The 20702-nt window shown below is 42.4% G+C and overlaps 1 protein-coding gene across 1 annotated transcript in view; it reads left to right on the top strand.

Moving 5' to 3' along the window:
- TGFB2 (transforming growth factor beta 2) overlaps positions 1–20702 on the top strand; it is a 224101-nt gene that overhangs the window by 133029 nt on the left and 70370 nt on the right. The gene's annotated exons all lie outside the window — the stretch shown is intronic.

Below are 20702 nucleotides of genomic sequence, written 5' to 3'. Positions count from 1 at the left end.
TATCAGCGTGCTGTTGTGCAGCATTGTTACCATATATCCGCGTGCTGTTGTGCAGCATCGTTACCATATATCATCGTGCTGTTGTGCAGCATTGTTACCATGTAATCACGTGCTGTTGTGCAGCGTTGTTACCATGTAATCGCGTGCTGTTGTGCAGCATTGTTACCATATATCCGCGTGCTGTTGTGCAGTGTTGTTACCATATATCAGCGTGCTGTTGTGCAGCGTTGTTACCATATATCAGCGTGCTGTTGTGCAGCATTGTTACCATATATCAGCGTGCTGTTGTGCAGCATTGTTACCATATATCCGCGTGCTGTTGTGCAGCATTGTTACCATATATCATCGTGCTGTTGTGCAGCATTGTTACCATGTATCAGCGTGCTGTTGTGCAGCGTTGTTACCATGTATCCGCGTGCTATTGTGCAGCATTGTTACCATATATCATCGTGCTGTTGTGCAGCATTGTTACCATGTATCAGCGTGCTGTTGTGCAGCGTTGTTACCATGTAATCGCGTGCTGTTGTGCAGCGTTGTTACCATATATCAGCGTGCTGTTGTGCAGCATTGTTACCATGTATCAGCGTGCTGTTGTGCAGCGTTGTTACCATGTAATCGCGTGCTGTTGTGCAGCATTGTTACCATATATCAGCGTTCTGTTGTGCAGCGTTGTTACCATGTAATCGCGTGCTGTTGTGCAGCGTTGTTACCATATATCAGCGTGCTGTTGTGCAGCATTGTTACCATGTATCAGCGTGCTGTTGTGCAGCGTTGTTACCATGTAATCGCGTGCTGTTGTGCAGCATTGTTACCATATATCCGCGTGCTATTGTGCAGCATTGTTACCATATATCATCGTGCTGTTGTGCAGCATTGTTACCATGTATCAGCGTGCTGTTGTGCAGCATTGTTACCATGTATCAGCGTGCTGTTGTGCAGCATTGTTACCATATATCAGCGTTCTGTTGTGCAGCGTTGTTACCATGTAATCGCGTGCTGTTGTGCAGCATTGTTACCATATATCAGCGTTCTGTTGTGCAGCGTTGTTACCATGTAATCGCGTGCTGTTGTGCAGCATTGTTACCATATATCAGCGTTCTGTTGTGCAGCGTTGTTACCATGTAATCGCGTGCTGTTGTGCAGCGTTGTTACCATATATCAGCGTGCTGTTGTGCAGCATTGTTACCATGTATCAGCGTGCTGTTGTGCAGCGTTGTTACCATGTAATCGCGTGCTGTTGTGCAGCATTGTTACCATATATCAGCGTTCTGTTGTGCAGCGTTGTTACCATATATCCGCGTGCTATTGTGCAGCATTGTTACCATATATCATCGTGCTGTTGTGCAGCATTGTTACCATGTATCAGCGTGCTGTTGTGCAGCATTGTTACCATGTATCAGCGTGCTGTTGTGCAGCATTGTTACCATATATCAGCGTTCTGTTGTGCAGCGTTGTTACCATGTAATCGCGTGCTGTTGTGCAGCATTGTTACCATATATCAGCGTGCTGTTGTGCACCGTTGTTACCATATATCAGCGTTCTGTTGTGCAGCATTGTTACCATATATCCGCGTGCTGTTGTGCAGCGTTGTTACCATATATCAGCGCTCTGTTGTGCAGCGTTGTTACCATATATCCGCGTGCTGTTGTGCAGCGTTGTTACCATATATCAGCGTGCTGTTGTGCAGCGTTGTTACCATATATCAGAGTGCTGTTGTGCAGCGTTGTTACCATATATCCGCGTGCTGCTCGTTTGTGTAACACAGTTCCTCTCCAGTGGCTGCCGGCCAGGTCTCACCCCAAATACACTTTCCGTTCAGCCGCTCCAGACCGTGCCTTTGAGGGGTAGTGTTGGTTTTTACCTGGCCGTATTCAGGGCCTGATTCAGAGCCGGACGCTCTGACCAGAGCGCTCGCTCTGAATCATTGCCCTCCTACCTATTATTGGAGCGGCCTCCTGGCCGCTCGCATAGCTGTGGGTTACCACCCACAGCTTATGCGAGTGGCCCAAAAGATGGTCGCGATGGTCAAGACCATCGCGACCATCGGGCTTGCGATGAGACCCTGCGGTAGGGTCTCGCTGCCGCAAGCCCAGGAGTGCTTTTGGCTCTATCAGAGCCAAAAGCACTCCCACTGACATCACTAGTGATGTCAGTGGGGCCGGCCCCAGACGGTAGGCATTCCCATGGGAACGCCTCCGTCTGGGCAGCCACGCCCCCCGCACGCCCACCAAAGGGGGCGTGCTGTCACTCACCATCGACAGCACGCCCCCTTTGGTGCGAGACCCATAGCGACAGCTTGGCTGTCGCTATGCGGGTCTCACGCATGCGCACGACGTAGCTCCACTCTGTCGTGCGTATGCGCATTAGGGCACCATCAACCCGCTTGTGAGCGCTCATCACTCGCGAGCGGGTCTGAATTAGGCCCTCAACTCGGTCTCCTGGGTGAGGGCAATCTGTGTTTGTTGATCACAGATCCGCTGGATGACACAGCCGCTAGGTGCCGCTCTGCTTATTTCTCCCATAATTCAAGCATAAGTCTCACATCTTTCCATATTATCCCGGTTATTTCCTTTTCCTAAGGTAGTTACCACTCTGAGACCACAGCCGGATAAAGTGCAGAATAAAGTATTTAAAATATGAGTCTGCAATAATCAGTCTATATTACACTCTCGTAACGTCTCTCCCCTCTCACAGGGGTTTTATCGTAAGGCAGTAGTGTTCTTCATTTACCAGGGGAGATCTCACACACCCATTGCGTCTCATTAATTACACCATGCAGACATGAACACAGCTTTTGGGATCAAATTTAAAGCTACATAATCCATCTATAACAGCCATTTAAAATATATAGATAATAAGTAACAGGTACCAATCACGGCTCCTCTATATCAGCCATTAATCTTGCCCCTCAATTCTCAGATCCACATACAACCCTTAGACTTTATATCCGTTGTCCAATCTTTGGATATTTTAATATTAGAATATTTCCTCCAAAAGACTCACACTAATAAAATATCCTTATAGGTTCTATACTAATACTATGCCCCTCTCTTGTCAATATTTATTCCTAACTAAATAAACCCACTAAAAGTCCATTTCTACCGTTTCGTTGAGACCTTCTGGATGCAAAGTGCGCAAAGTGTGCACCCAGAAGGCTGTATTGTTCAGTAGAGTAACAGTGTATGATTTAAGGTCTGGATCCTGATACCTAAAGTAAGGGGGTGGGCCCTCATGTAGTGGGAACCACCGGGGATTTCCCTGTACCCCTGTGGGCCAGTCCAACCCTGCACGTAGATGGGGCAGGGGGCTTGATGGCATACTTCACTGAGCATACAAGAGGGAAGCCTGTTCTCCCGGGAGTCCTGCTGACTCCCCAATACTCTGACCTCTCCCAGACATCCCGGCCCTCTGCTTATTGCCCACCCCCTGTTATATACTATCAGCTGGTGTCTAGTTATCTGTGTGACATTATATATACTATCAGCTGGTGTATTGTTATCTGTGTGACACATTATATATACTATCAGCTGGTGTAATGTTATCTGTGTGACACATTATATATAATATCAGCTGGTGTAATAATATCTGTGTGACACATTATATATACTATCAGCTGGTGTAATAATATCTGTGTGACACATTATATATACTATCAGCTGGTGTAATAATATCTGTGTGACACATTATATATACTATCAGCTGGTGTAATGTTATCTGTGTGACATTATATATACTATCAGCTGGTGTCTTGTTATCTGTGTGACACATTATATATACTATCAGCTGGTGTCTTGTTATCTGTGTGACACATTATATATACTATCAGCTGGTGTATTGTTATCTGTGTGACACATTATATATACTATCAGCTGGTGTCTTGTTATCTGTGTGACACATTATATATACTATCAGCTGGTGTAATGTTATCTGTGTGACACATTATATATACTATCAGCTGGTGTATTGTTATCTGTGTGACACATTATATATACTATCAGCTGGTGTATTGTTATCTGTGTGACACATTATATATACTATCAGCTGGTGTCTTGTTATCTGTGTGACACATTATATATACTATCAGCTGGTGTCTTGTTATCTGTGTGACACATTATATATACTATCAGCTGGTGTAATGTTATCTGTGTGACACATTATATATACTATCAGCTGGTGTCTTGTTATCTGTGTGACACATTATATATAATATCAGCTGGTGTAATAATATCTGTGTGACACATTATATATACTATCAGCTGGTGTAATAATATCTGTGTGACACATTATATATACTATCAGCTGGTGTATTGTTATCTGTGTGACACATTATATATACTATCAGCTGGTGTAATGTTATCTGTGTGACACATTATATATACTATCAGCTGGTGTAATGTTATCTGTGTGACACATTATATATAATATCAGCTGGTGTCTTGTTATCTGTGTGACACATTATATATAATATCAGCTGGTGTAATGTTATCTGTGTGACACATTATATATAATATCAGCTGGTGTCTTGTTATCTGTGTGACACATTATATATACTATCAGCTGGTGTCTTGATATCTGTGTGACACATTATATATACTATCAGCTGGTGTAATGTTATCTGTGTGACACATTATATATACTATCAGCTGGTGTAATAGTATATATAATGTGTCACACAGATATCAAGACACCAGCTGATATTATATATAATGTGTCACACAGATAACAATACACCAGCTGATAGTATATATAATGTGTCACACAGATAACATTACACCAGCTGATAGTATATATAATGTGTCACACAGATAACAAGACACCAGCTGATATTATATATAATGTGTCACACAGATAACAAGACACCAGCTGATATTATATATAATGTGTCACACAGATAACAATACACCAGCTGATAGTATATATAATGTGTCACACAGATAACATTACACCAGCTGATATTATATATAATGTGTCACACAGATAACATTACACCAGCTGACAGTATATATAATGTGTCACACAGATATTATTACACCAGCTGATAGTATATATAATGTGTCACACAGATAACAAGACACCAGCTGATAGTATATATAATGTGTCACACAGATATTATCAGCTGGTGTCTTGTTATCTGTGTGACACATTATATATACTATCAGCTGGTGTAATGTTATCTGTGTGACACATTATATATAATATCAGCTGGTGTAATGTTATCTGTGTGACACATTATATATACTATCAGCTGGTGTCTTGTTATCTGTGTGACACATTATATATACTATCAGCTGGTGTCTTGATATCTGTGTGACACATTATATATACTATCAGCTGGTGTAATGTTATCTGTGTGACACATTATATATACTATCAGCTGGTGTAATGTTATCTGTGTGACACATTATATATACTATCAGCTGGTGTCTTGATATCTGTTTGACACATTATATATAATATCAGCTGGTGTATTGTTATCTGTGTGACACATTATATATACTATCAGCTGGTGTAATGTTATCTGTGTGACACATTATATATACTATCAGCTGGTGTAATGTTATCTGTGTGACACATTATATATACTATCAGCTGGTGTCTTGTTATCTGTGTGACACATTATATATACTATCAGCTGGTGACTTGATATCTGTGTGACACATTATATATACTATCAGCTGGTGTATTGTTATCTGTGTGACACATTATATATACTATCAGCTGGTGTAATAATATCTGTGTGACACATTATATATACTATCAGCTGGTGTCTTGTTATCTGTGTGACACATTATATATACTATCAGCTGGTGTATTGTTATCTGTGTGACACATTATATATACTATCAGCTGGTGTCTTGTTATCTGTGTGACACATTATATATACTATCAGCTGGTGTAATAATATCTGTGTGACACATTATATATACTATCAGCTGGTGTAATGTTATCTGTGTGACACATTATATATACTATCAGCTGGTGTAATGTTATCTGTGTGACACATTATATATACTATCAGCTGGTGTAATGTTATCTGTGTGACACATTATATATACTATCAGCTGGTGTAATAATATCTGTGTGACACATTATATATACTATCAGCTGGTGTCTTGTTATCTGTGTGACACATTATATATACTATCAGCTGGTGTATTGTTATCTGTGTGACACATTATATATACTATCAGCTGGTGTAATGTTATCTGTGTGACACATTATATATACTATCAGCTGGTGTATTGTTATCTGTGTGACACATTATATATAATATCAGCTGGTGTATTGTTATCTGTGTGACACATTATATATACTATCAGCTGGTGTAATAATATCTGTGTGACACATTATATATACTATCAGCTGGTGTAATAATATCTGTGTGACACATTATATATACTATCAGCTGGTGTCTTGTTATCTGTGTGACACATTATATATAATATCAGCTGGTGTAATGTTATCTGTGTGACACATTATATATACTATCAGCTGGTGTAATGTTATCTGTGTGACACATTATATATACTATCAGCTGGTGTAATGTTATCTGTGTGACACATTATATATACTATCAGCTGGTGTAATAATATCTGTGTGACACATTATATATACTATCAGCTGGTGTATTGTTATCTGTGTGACACATTATATATACTATCAGCTGGTGTAATGTTATCTGTGTGACACATTATATATACTATCAGCTGGTGTAATGTTATCTGTGTGACACATTATATATACTATCAGCTGGTGTAATGTTATCTGTGTGACACATTATATATACTATCAGCTGGTGTAATAATATCTGTGTGACACATTATATATACTATCAGCTGGTGTCTTGTTATCTGTGTGACACATTATATATAATATCAGCTGGTGTATTGTTATCTGTGTGACACATTATATATAATATCAGCTGGTGTAATGTTATCTGTGTGACACATTATATATACTATCAGCTGGTGTAATGTTATCTGTGTGACACATTATATATACTATCAGCTGGTGTAATAATATCTGTGTGACACATTATATATACTATCAGCTGGTGTATTGTTATCTGTGTGACACATTATATATACTATCAGCTGGTGTATTGTTATCTGTGTGACACATTATATATACTATCAGCTGGTGTAATGTTATCTGTGTGACACATTATATATACTATCAGCTGGTGTAATGTTATCTGTGTGACACATTATATATACTATCAGCTGGTGTAATGTTATCTGTGTGACACATTATATATACTATCAGCTGGTGTATTGTATTTTGTCTGACACATTAAATACATACTTGGCTACCCTTCCGATTCGGCCGGGAGCCTCTCGAAAATCAGGCGCCGCTTCCGGCACCCTGTAAAGGCAGGCAAGCCTCCCGGTGGCAGTAATTACATTACGTAGGAGATACCAGCAATATTACATTACGTAGGAGGGACCAGCGATATTACATTACGTAGGAGGTACCAGCAATATTACATTACGTAGGAGGCACCAGCGATATTACATTACGTAGGAGACATCAGAGATATTACATTACGTAGGAAACATCAGAGATATTATATTACGTAGGAGGCACCAGTGATATTAGATTACCTAGGAGGCACCAGCAATATTACATTACGTAGGAGGCACCAGCGATATTACATTACGTAGGAGACATCAGCGATTTTACATTACGTAGGAGGCACAAGCGATATTACATTACGTAGGAGACATCAGCGATATTACATTACGTAGGAGGCACCAGCGATATTACATTACGTTGGAGACATCAGCGATATTACATTACGTAGGAGGCATCAGCGATATTGTTGGAATGTCTGGTACTTGCTGAATGCCCATCGGTGGAGCCGGGTGACGGGATTTTTCCGTGTGTGGCAAACTAAAGGCTAAAAAACTGATGGATTCTGATATTTTCATTGTGTAGATTTATTTAGTCTCCCTCTCACTGCAGAGTGCGCTGGTAACAGATGGGTTAAGTGCGGGATACAGAATTGCACAGTACAAGCCAAACACCTGAATAGGATTAGATGGTTTCTTTTTTTTTTATTTTAAATCATGGTATTAAATGGATCAAAACTAAATATATTTTAAGTTGGTACATGTAGTAATAATTATAGCGCTGCTAATTTCAGTTGAGGTAGAGAATCCATTGTGCGTCCTGAGCGCCAGATGGTGAATTTCATCGTTTTGCACAGCAGAAAGAAAAGCAAAGTAAATGATTTGGGAAAAGCTGGAAGTTTCTGCTGCTACCAGAGATTCGCACTTCAGCCATGTGCCCCCGATCCAGGAAACGTCCTTCTGACGAGGGGACATCCAGCCACAAGACCCCAATCTGCTACGCTTATCGCCAGTCTGATCCGCTGGCGCACTGTCCTCCATTCGCTCCTTGCTGTGTTTACATCATGCTCTCCCGGAGTGTCCGGGATACTCAGCGAGTGAGCGGCCGGAAGCACAGTGACGCAAACTGCAGAATTGCGCAGCAGGAGTGGAGCCTTGATGCCACAATTTGCAGCATTGCGCATCCCACCTGGACTCCCCCTCCGTCAATTATGGTAAGAACACGTGATGTGCCATTACATTAGTCATTTACGTGGCATCATATTATGGCACCGCTTCATGTGGGATTATAGACTGTGCAGCGCCAGGTTTGCGGTATCCTGGGACGTTTATATTGTGTGTTGTACATTAACAAGCGGCAGCTGCTGGGTCCCGGATATATGTGAGGAACATACAATTACATCCTTCTTTTAAGACACATAGATGTGCTCATTCCAGCACTACATCAGTACCTACATTACCCCCATAATAAAGACATACAAATGTACTTTCTGTATACTGCTCCGCTCCCGTATATTCTGGGGCAGATATAGCTGAGACAATAGTAAGTGTCATGTGCCATATTTATTGCTGGGGGTCAGGGGACAACGACAGGAGATGCTGGGACTGGCTAAGGAATGGTGGTACTCCTAGCTGCATTGTATCACCCGTTCTGATTACAGAGGGACAATCTGCAATGTAATGGGAGAGTCAGCCTATGTGAATGCGTCCCCTATAGGGGTGGAAACCCAGCGTCATGTAATTGCATAGTAAATGTACACAGTATTAGTGAAGCTTTCCCATCACGGCTAAAACCTAAACTGCAACAACTTCTAATTTGTTATGGCTCCAACTGTAATATGTATCAATTAAAGGCTGTGCGATAATAGCTCCCCAGCCAAGGTTCCCAGCATTTCCTGAATGCTTAGCTATAGCCAATGCATAGTCATTCACTCCTAGCATCTGGAGTTTGTTTAGAGCAGAATTGTATCAGTGTAAGCAGTAAGTGGCCCGTGGCGAGGAGACGGGGCGTATTCTTGTCATTTACTGAGCAGAACAGAAAATCTGGAGGGATGCTGATCCCTCTGGTGCCTGCGGCAGGGTGCCCAGGAAGTAGGGGTTATTATATTACAGTACATAGTAACCATCAGTGCCAGACTCCAGATATACCACGCTCTTCCTTATGCGCAGGACGCAGTTACATCTGTCTTTCTCGCATAGCCCACAATATCTGACACATACTGTAGTGACTGATTCCTATTCCAAGGCGGCTGCATCTCGCAATTTTATAGCAAACTGCGCATTTGTTGCAGCTGACATATGCAACTAAAGGCCCCCATACATCAGCAATCGATTGCAGATTGAAAGGGAAAGATTTTTATACACAATCGTTTGCAAATTGCACGATTGCTGATGTATGATGGCCTCTAGGGCCTGATTCAGAGTTGGGAATAGAGATATCTCTCTCTCACCTGATCATCTAGGTGACACCAGGCTGCACTGCAGGGGGGGCAGATGTAACATGTGCAGGGGGATTTAGATTTGGGAGGGAGGTGTCCAAACTCACGTCTAAATTGTAGAGTAATAATAAAGCTGTGCAGTATTTGTGGGCTACATGTAAAAGCAGCCTGTATTTACCCTACATGCCAAATTTTTTATGTCTTTACACCCCTTGCATTGCAGTATGGTTTGTCCAGGTACACAGCTAAGTGCTATCTCTCTCTCTATTCCCAACTGTGAATCAGGCCCTTAGTGCGACTGGGTGACAAGTGAGTGTCAGCAGGGCGGTTGCACATAAGAGAAGCTTTCTGTCTGCGTGCCTTGGGCGTGTGACAGGAGTTGCGACCTATTCTGACTTTCTAATTTGTGTGTCTGCGTTCAGGGTCGGACTGGCGCACAGGTGTACAGGGAAAATACCCGGTGGACCCCAATACCTGAGGGGGCCCACCCTATTCTCTAGGGGTCAGTAACTTGGTGGAGGAGGATCATGGATGAACCTGGGTGCTTGGATTGTTTCTATGGAAACTACACCAAGATTAGCCCTCCTGTCAGTCAAAGTGGGTGGTCCTGACACACCCCTGCCCCCTCCTCTATAAAGGTATCCTGTTTGTTCTCTAAAATACAAGACAAATTTGATCAGCGCTCAGGTTATCTGCAAATAAGTTAAGTGGCTGCCTGCATGAAAAAGGGGTCCCACCTACCACAGCCTGTACACAGTCACTGCGGCGCCCCCTTCAGATCTGGTGCCTGGCCTGTGAGTTCCCATAGTATCTGTAGTCCAAATAGTAGGTGAAGAATACTGCGCAACAATGAAATTGTTTCCGATATGACAATAGTTACGTCTAATTGATTTCGGCATACAGAGAATGAATATGACATGTAAAACTCTCAGTTAGCTCGGAGTCCTGAGATATAGCCCATGTATGACGATGTAGGGGTATTCCTAGTGATGTGGGCAGAATGGAGAGAATCTTACCAGCAATCTGCGTTCCGCGCACAGGGGGCGGGGCCTAATGACCCAATTAAGTGAATCAGTTATTTGTCCCCTCCCCTATTCAAATATATGCAATTCACAGGATTACCCCCACAAGATAACTGTGGTGCACTGAGTGACAGCATAGGGAGCGATTCCACCAAGACATCTCAGCAATGGAACAAAGATATCGGGGCAGATGACAGTGACAAGAGATGCCCCAGAAGAGGAGTACAAGCGACAAGCACAGAGAAAGCACCCCCATGTATAGGCCACTATATTACATAGTACTTTCCTATGCTGTATGTTTGTTTCCTATGCTGTATGTTTGTATCGTATGCTGTATGTTTGTATCTTATGCTGTATGTTTGTTTCCTATGCTGTATGTTTGTTTCCTATGCTGTGTGTCTGTTTCCTATGCTGTGTGTCTGTTTCCTATGCTGTGTGTGTGTTTCCTATGCTGTATGTCTGTTTCCTATGCTGTATGTCTGTTTCCTATGCTGTATGTCTGTTTCCTATGCTGTGTGTCTGTTTCCTATGCTGTGTGTATGTTTCCTATGCTGTATGTATGTTTCCTATGCTGTGTGTCTGTTTCCTATGCTGTGTGTCTGTTTCCTATGCTGTATGTCTGTTTCCTATGCTGTATGTCTGTTTCCTATGCTGTATGTTTGTTTCCTATGCTGTATGTCTGTTTCCTATGCTGTATGTCTGTTTCCTATGCTGTATGTCTGTTTCCAATGCTGTGTGTCTGTTTCCTATGCTGTGTGTTTGTTTCCTATGCTGTATGTTTGTTTCCTATGCTGTATGTCTGTTTCCTATGCTGTGTGTCTGTTTCCTATGCTGTGTGTTTGTTTCATATGCTGTATGTCTGTTTCCTATGCTGTATGTTTGTTTCCTATGCTGTATGTCTGTTTCCTATGCTGTATGTTTCCTATGCTGTATGTCTGTTTCCTATGCTGTATGTTTCCTATGCTGTATGTTTCCTATGCTGTATGTTTGTTTCCTATGCTGTATGTTTGTTTCCTATGCTGTATGTCTGTTTCCTATGCTGTATGTTTCCTATGCTGTATGTCTGTTTCCTATGCTGTATGTTTCCTATGCTGTATGTTTCCTATGCTGTATGTTTGTTTCCTATGCTGTATGTCTGTTTCCTATGCTGTATGTTTCCTATGCTGTATGTCTGTTTCCTATGCTGTATGTTTCCTATGCTGTATGTTTCCTATGCTGTATGTTTGTTTCCTATGCTGTATGTCTGTTTCCAATGCTGTATGTCTGTTTCCAATGCTGTGTGTCTGTTTCCTATGCTGTGTGTTTGTTTCCTATGCTGTGTGTTTGTATCGTATGCTGTATGTTTGTTTCCTATGCTGTATGTTTGTTTCGTTTTGTGTTCTTATTTGTGATTGATTGAATTAAAACAACTGTTATTTATTTTCTATCAAGAAAATATCAGATTATTTTAAAATAGCTTTTCACTATGACTATGTTACTAATGTACATACAGTATAGTGCAAGTAGTGTAGCTCAAAATATAGAGCTAGTAAAAACATTCTGAAATCATTTTAGTTTTCTTGACCTCAAATTAGTAATGTGTGACTGTTAGTAATATATGACTATTTTTAGAAAGAAAACAAATTAAAAGTATTAATTTGATGTACAGTGTAATCATGTAACTATAGTCTGAATATCTTCCTCCAGTAACTAAATGACCAGGTTCAGCAATACGTAAAGTGGGTGCATTAGCGATCATTTCACTTTCATTTGCTGGCTGTCGTCACACTACTGCGCATGTGTGGTCGGCTGACTGCGCGAGTGGTGAGTGCTGGAAAGGGGTTCTATGGATCCCCCTCCCGGTACTATTTGTAGATTGCAGAGCATAGACTACAATGAATTACGCCACCTTCATATGGCGTCAGCTATTCGGACCAAGTTCCAGAATGCAAAGCGTTTCGAGATACTTATGTTTTGCGCGGTACCCCCCAAAACGTCTATTTTCAGTGGGGATATCCTGCAAATACTAATTGATAAATAGGCCCCATTATGACATACTGTATTCTACTCAGTGAGACGAACAGGAATCCAAATATACCAAAAGAGAGGGAGGGAGAACCTTATATAGTTATTTTTTTACTTTTTTTATCAGTATGTTGTAAAGGGTAGTGCAAGATGGTGTCATCACCTTACATCAATGGCGCTGTTAGTATAATTCTGACATTACTCACATTACACAGTACAATAACACTACGGAATACTATAGTGACTGACCTTGGATACGGATACAGATATAACTCACTCACGTGGCGCCATCACCTTACATCAATGGCGCTGTTAGTATAATTCTGACATTACTCATATTACACAATACAATAACACTACGGAATACTATAGTGACTGACCTTGGGTATGGATACAGATAAAACTCACTCACGTGGCGTCATCACCTTACATCAATGGCGCTGTTAGTATTATTCTGACATTGTTCATATTACACAGTACAATAACACTACGGAATACTATAGTGACTGACCTTGGCTATGGATACAGATAAAACTCACTCACGTGGCGTCATCACCTTACATCAATGGCGCTATTAGTATAATTCTGACATTGCTCACATTACACAATACAATAACACTACGGAATACTATAGTGACTGACCTTGGATATGGATACAGATATAACTCACTCACGTGGCGCCATCACCTTACATCAATGGCGCTGTTAGTATAATTCTGACATTACTCATATTACACAATACAATAACACTACGGAATACTATAGTGACTGACCTTGGCTATGGATACAGATAAAACTCACTCACGTGGCGTCATCACCTTACATCAATGGCGCTGTTAGTATAATTCTGACATTACTCATATTACACAATACAATAACACTACGGAATACTATAGTGACTGACCTTGGCTATGGATACAGATAAAACTCACTCACGTGGCGCCATCACCTTACATCAATGGCGCTGTTAGTATAATTCTGACATTACTCATATTACACAATACAATAACACTACGGAATACTATAGTGACTGACCTTGGCTATGGATACAGATAAAACTCACTCACGTGGCGTCATCACCTTACATCAATGGCGCTGTTAGTATAATTCTGACATTACTCATATTACACAGTACAGTAACACTACGGAATACTATAGTGACTGACCTTGGATACGGATACGTGGCGTCACACATTGTTTTGTTTTCGAGGGGGCTGAGAGCTAATGAGGTAAATGAAAACTGAAGCCGTGTTTATTACGCTGACATTATGCAGAAGCAAGTTACAGAGATAATTACACTTCAATTTCCTTGCCCCAAGGTAGAGACACATAATACCATACTGAATAATTCAGGTTACAGTTGTGCAATAGTTTGAGCCCCCCCCCATTTCCTTCAGGACCACAACTGCATTATGTTTATCAAGTACGAGGTGACGACTCTGTATAAAATGGGGGGAGAGGACATTTGGGGAATTGTTTATTTCTACTTATTGTAGAACTTTCATAATGTCCGTGTGATACTGTTTTGCGTCCTGTATAAGCCTGTCGTGCGCTGAGCAGCGAATGGATCGGTAATGAATGTGTTCTGGAGCCCGTCCACCATAGAGGGCCTACGCATTGTCTGGTATCATACACTGGAAATCTCCGATGTGTGATTGGCTGACGGCAGACGCTTACGTTACAGTATTTATTTCTGCAACTTATTGATGTCCTGTTTGCTCGTCTGAGCCAGAATGAAGCCCAAATTATCATTAGTTGAAGGAAAATACAGTTAACGCTTGTAGCACCGTACAGTACAGAGAATACCCCTGGCCGCGCATGTGCCCCTTATAATCTGCGTGCGTTATGGTGACATTATGGATCCGTCTGAGAAAGCGCAATGAGAAAGAAGTAGAAATTGTACTACAAAGTCCCCATACGATCACGTTAGGACTGTTATGTATTATCCGGGGTGCTTGGGATCTGTGTCACTCCTGTTTGTCTGCCCCTCCATTTTAGAATGTAAGGTCTTTCGAGCAGGGCCCTCTACCCTCTTGTGCTTCTCCCTACTGTATTTTCATTTATCTCTTACTCCCCACTAGGGCAACTCACACTTCCCTGCTTATGTGGGTGTAAAGGTCGCTAATATAGCAATGTGTATTATACATGTCCGTGTATTGTACTGTAAGTCACTGGTTACATACTTGGTTATGTACTGTGTAAGGCGCTGCGGAACACTTGTGGCACCATATAAATAAATTATGATAATAATAATACAGTGTTTAGGAGCTTTTGTCCTGTAGTTGGACCCCTGCCTATAATACTTACACAGAGTGATCATTACATTAATGATCACTCTGTGTAAGCATTTCCAGGCTAGGGAACGGGGAAGCACTCTGCTTTCCATAGCTGCCTAATTACCCATGTTTCCTCTCACATCTGTTCTATCTGGGTATGTCAGGGATTAGCCGGAAATATGTATAATCACATTGCTGTGTCCCTTCCCGCATAACTGCATTCTCATTGCAGCCCTGCAGTGCACAAGGGCTCAGAGGTTGTGCAGAGGCAGCACAGGGAAGGATTCTTTACAGTAAAGGTGGTTAGTCAGCACAGGGAAGGATTCTTTACAGTAAAGGTGGTTAGTCAGCACAGGGAAGGATTCTTTACAGTAAAGGTGGTTAGTCAGCACAGGGAAGGATTCTTTACAGTAAGGGTCGTTAGTCAGCACAGGGAAGGATTCTTTACAGTAAGGGTCGTTAGTCAGCACAGGGAAGGATTCTTTACAGTAAGGGTGGTTAGTCAGCACAGGGAAGGATTCTTTACAGTAAGGGTGGTTAGTCAGCACAGGGAAGGATTCTTTACAGTAAGGGTGGTTAGTCAGCACAGGGAAGGATTCTTTACAGTAAGGGTGGTTAGTCAGCACAGGGAAGGATTCTTTACAGTAAGGGTGGTTAGTCAGCACAGGGAAAGATTCTTTACAGTAAGGGTGGTTAGTCAGCACAGGGAAGGATTCTTTACAGTAAGGGTGGTGAGTCTGCGCATTTCCCTATTACATGAGGTGGTGATGGAGAAGGCACTAAGAGAAAAATGGATCAGATGATTTTCTTACATGGTGTCTGTATATATAAGTAGTGGACAATATGAGGGTAATTGATCCTGGGAATATTTCTGCTGTTTTTGAAAGGTTTAAGTTGATGGGCCTGTGACTAATTTACAGTTTCCAATTTCGGGTATTAGATCTCCAATAGCAAAGAATTCTATTTACACCCCTTACACAGCTAAAACGCCATGATGGAAGATAGGGAACAAATGTCCTGTCTCTTGAGTTGCACTACACAGTATACGGACGTTCTTCCTCTGTGCTTTATATTTCACATCATTGTGATCAGCATGATTATCAGCCAATGTGATCAGTATGATTATCAGACAGCGCAGTAATAAATCATGGTGTGTCGGGATAGGGGAGGATCTTCCATTAGTTCAGATGCACCAACATTAGAGAGACGGAGGTCCTCTCCCAAACAGTGCGCCTCGTTACTAGTTGTTGTCTGATAATTAGACATTAAATAAAACAGGACACAAGGAAGGAAAACTTCCACAGACGGGGGACCTGAAATAAAAATGGGGGTCCCCTCATTTACTGCCGTAGGTTTTCTAGTTTAAATAGTTGGTCTTGTTGGGCTGCAATATTATTCTATGAACGTTTACATCCAGATAGTGTAAGAAGTAATACACGAGGAGACCCGTTTGTTCTGTTTGGAAAGGTGGATTAATGGCGAAGCAGGAGCCCCCCCTCATTTGCGCTTTTACATCACTTTGTTGAAATTTCAATGAAAAAAACTTTTCTTTTGTCTATTTTGGTTCAGTTTTATTTGACACGTTAGACGGAGCAATATGAGTATTTGTTTGTGGTATATAGGTATACAACGAAAGCAAATGTCAAAAAATGGGCTCCGCACAGGGGTGAGAAAACATTGTGCCTATGGTAGTGCCAGCCGCGTTGCTTATCCTTTCTGGGAATAAATGCGAAGTTTGCGCAGTGTCACCGTCTAAGCCTCCTGCTGAACTGCGATCAGGAAATAGAGAGGTCTCCATAATACTCCTGTGGCCAGAAAGTTAGACATGGGGAAAACAGTGCAATAATCAGACACCAATGCCGGAATACACAGCAGGGAGGACGGGTAACGCTGCCTGAAAGGGACGCGGCAGCAAGTAGAGACGTGCGCACGGTTTGCTGGCAGAATTTAGCTATCAGCGTCCCTAGTCCTGGTAACGCCGCACAGCAGAATAATCTGACCAGGTCTGTTCATAGAAGGGAATTTCAGCATAAGACCTATTTATAGAATACAATGAGGAATATGAAGATTATATCCCGGGAAAACTTTCTGCAAAGTCCCGAAAATCTAGAAGTGAATCAATTTTTGATAGACTCATGTAAATATTTACTGGGGTATAATTTAGATTGAGCCAACATTAGAGTGTTCCTAAAAATCAGCTACAGTATGAAAAATAGGATATAATCAGTGTAAAACCCCTTCCATTGGCAGAGCCCAGCAGTGCGCCTCGGCATGACGGTACAAGGGGCGATTCAGAGCTACATACAAGCCCACTCTGTGTGCGGATCTCCCCATTTTTATTAACCAATGGTTCCCAAGCTGGGTGCCGTGACACTCTGGGGTGCCTCAGGACACTTGAAGGGGTTCCTTGGGTTGGTGGTCCAGTACCAAATAAATGATTTTTAGTCAGTGTGATAGGAAAAACCAGTGCTAATTCCAATCACAAACTGTGGGGGCATAATGTCCACCATTATATAACTGAGCCTAAGGGTGACCACCACATAACTGACCCTAAGGGTGACCATCACATAACTGACCCTAAGGGTGACCACCACATAACTGACCCTAAGGGTGAAACCACATAACTGACCCTAAGGGCAACCATCACATTACTGACCCTAAGGGCGACCACCACATAACTGTCCCTAAGGGCGACCACCAAATAACTGTCCCTAAGGGTGACCATCACATAACTGACCCTAAGGGTGACCATCACATAACTGACCCTAAGGATGACCATCACATAACTGACCCTAAGGATGACCATCACATAACTGACCCTAAGGCCGACCGCCACATAACTGTCCCTAAGGGTGACCACCACATAACTGACCCTATGGGCGACCACCACATAACTGACCCTATGGGCGACCACCCCATAACTGACCCTAAGGGTGACCACCCCATAACTGACCCTAAGGGTGACCACCACATAACTGACCCTAAGGGTGACCATCACATAACTGACCCTAAGGGTGACCATCACATAACTGACCCTAAGGGCGACCATCACATAACTGACCCTAACGGTGACCACCAAATAACTGTCCCTAAGGGTGACCATCACATAACTGACCCTAAGGGTGACCACCACATAACTGACGCTAAGGGCGAATATCACATAACTGACCCTAAGGGTGACCACCCCATAACTGACCCTAAGGGTGACCATCACATAACTGACCCTAAGGGTGACCATCACATAACTGACCCTAAGGGTGACCATCACATAACTGACCCTAACGGTGACCACCACATAACTGACCCTAAGGGTGACCACCACATAACTGACGCTAAGGGCGAATATCACATAACTGACCCTAAGGGTGACCACCCCATAACTGACCCTAAGTGTGACCATCACATAACTGACCCTAAGGGTGACCACCACATAACTGACCCTAAGGGTGACCATCACATAACTGACCCTAACGGTGACCATCACATAACTGACCCTAAGGGTGACCACCACATAACTGACCCTAAGGGTGACCATCACATAACTGACCCTAAGGGTGACCATCACATAACTGACCCTAAGGGTGACCATCACATAACTGTCCCTAACGATGACCATCACATAACTGACCCTAAGGGTGACCATCACATAACTGTCCCTAAGGGTGACCATCACATAACTGACCCTAAGGGTGACCATCACATAACTGACCCTAAGGGTGACCATCACATAACTGACCCTAACGGTGACCATCACATAAATGACCCTAAGGGTGACCATAACATAACTGTCCCTAAGGGTGACCATCACATAACTGACCCTAAGGGTGACCACCCCATAACTGACCCTAAGGGTGACCATCACATTTCTGACCCTAAGGGTGACCTATAGGCACAATTTACTACATTTAATTGTTGCTGAATCTCTCAGTAAGAAACTTTTGGCCCAGGGGTGCGGTGCTGATACTCCAGGATCAAAATAGTGATTCAAAATAGTTTGGGAACCGCTGGCGTAAGCATCAGAGCTTAGCATACGCCACTTTGTGACTACGTATGCATCTTGCCCACATCGCCACTTGTTCTGTGGCGTGTCGCGGGCATGTAACCAGAGGTGAAACAAGCGGAGATCTGTCTGATATCCTCTAGCGCCAAGGACTGGTGCAAATACGCATTGATAGCGATGGTGGCTGCTTTCGCATGCGGATGGATAGGGGAGTTGCGGCTGCATACAGGCGGTGATCCGCATTTACTTCTGAGCACATAATGCGTCTGCCGCCATCTTGTGTTTATCTTCCCCATGGTCATAAAAGGGTTAATGGAGAGTTTTGGAGGCGTTGCAGAATATTTCTAGAGGAAGATCTGCAGTAAGAGTCATCCTGTAATAATAATGCTTGTACTGATCCCTTCCTATAAGGACATTGCTGCTGATTGGTGTAATTACCCTCCCTATAAGGACATTGCTGCCTATTGGTGTAATTACCCTCCCTATAAGGACATTACCCTTCCTATAAGGACATTGCTGCTGATTGGTGTAATTACCCTCCCTATAAGGACATTGCTGCCTATTGGTGTAATTACCCTCCCTATAAGGACATTACGCTCCCTATAAGGACATTGCTGTTGATTGGTGTAATTACCCTCCCTATAAGGACATTGCTGCTGATTGGTGTAATTACCCTCCCTATAAAGGACATTGCTGCCTATTGGTGTAATTACCCTCCCTATAAGGACATTACCCTTCCTATAAGGACATTACCCTTCCTATAAGGACATTGCTGCTGATTGGTGTAATTACCCTTACTGTAAGGACATTACCATTCTTATAAGGACATTGCTGCTGATTGGTGTAATTACCCTCCCTATAAGGACATTACCCTCCCTATAAGGACATTGCTGCCTATTGGTGTAATTACCCTCCCTATAAGGACATTGCTGCTGATTGGTGTAATTACCCTCCCTATAAGGACATTGCTGCCTGTTGGTGTAATTACCCTCCCTATAAGGACATTGCTGCTGATTGGTGTAATTACCCTCCCTATAAGGACATTGCTGCTGATTGGTGTAATTACCCTCCCTATAAGGACATTGCTGCTGATTGGTGTAATTACCCTTCCTATAAAGGACATTGCTGCTGATTGGTGTAATTACCCTCCCTATAAGGACATTGCTGCTGATTGGTGTAACTACCCTCCCTATAAGGACATTGCTGCTGATTGGTGTAACTACCCTCCCTAAAAGGACATTGCTGCTGATTGGTGTAATTACCCTCCCTATAAGGACATTGCTGCTGATTGGTGTAATTACCCTCCCTATAAGGACATTGCTGTTGATTGGTGTAACTACCCTCCCTATAAGGACATTGCTGCTGATTGGTGTAATTACCCTTCCTATAAGGACATTGCTGCTGATTGGTGTAATTACCCTCCCTATAAAGGACATTGCTGCTGATTGGTGTAATTACCCTCTCTATAAAGGACATTGCTGCTGATTGGTGTAATTACCCTCCCTATAAGACATTGCTGCTGATTGGTGTAATTACCCTCCCTATAAGGACATTACCCTTCCTATAAAGGACATTGCTGCTGATTGGTGTAATTACCCTCCCTATAAATG

This window comes from Taudactylus pleione, unplaced genomic scaffold (genome assembly GCF_031769625.1).
Source record: "Taudactylus pleione unplaced genomic scaffold, aTauple2 ptg000608l, whole genome shotgun sequence".
Taxonomy (NCBI): Eukaryota; Metazoa; Chordata; class Amphibia; order Anura; family Myobatrachidae; genus Taudactylus; species Taudactylus pleione.
This window is presented reverse-complemented; position numbering and strand designations above follow the sequence as displayed.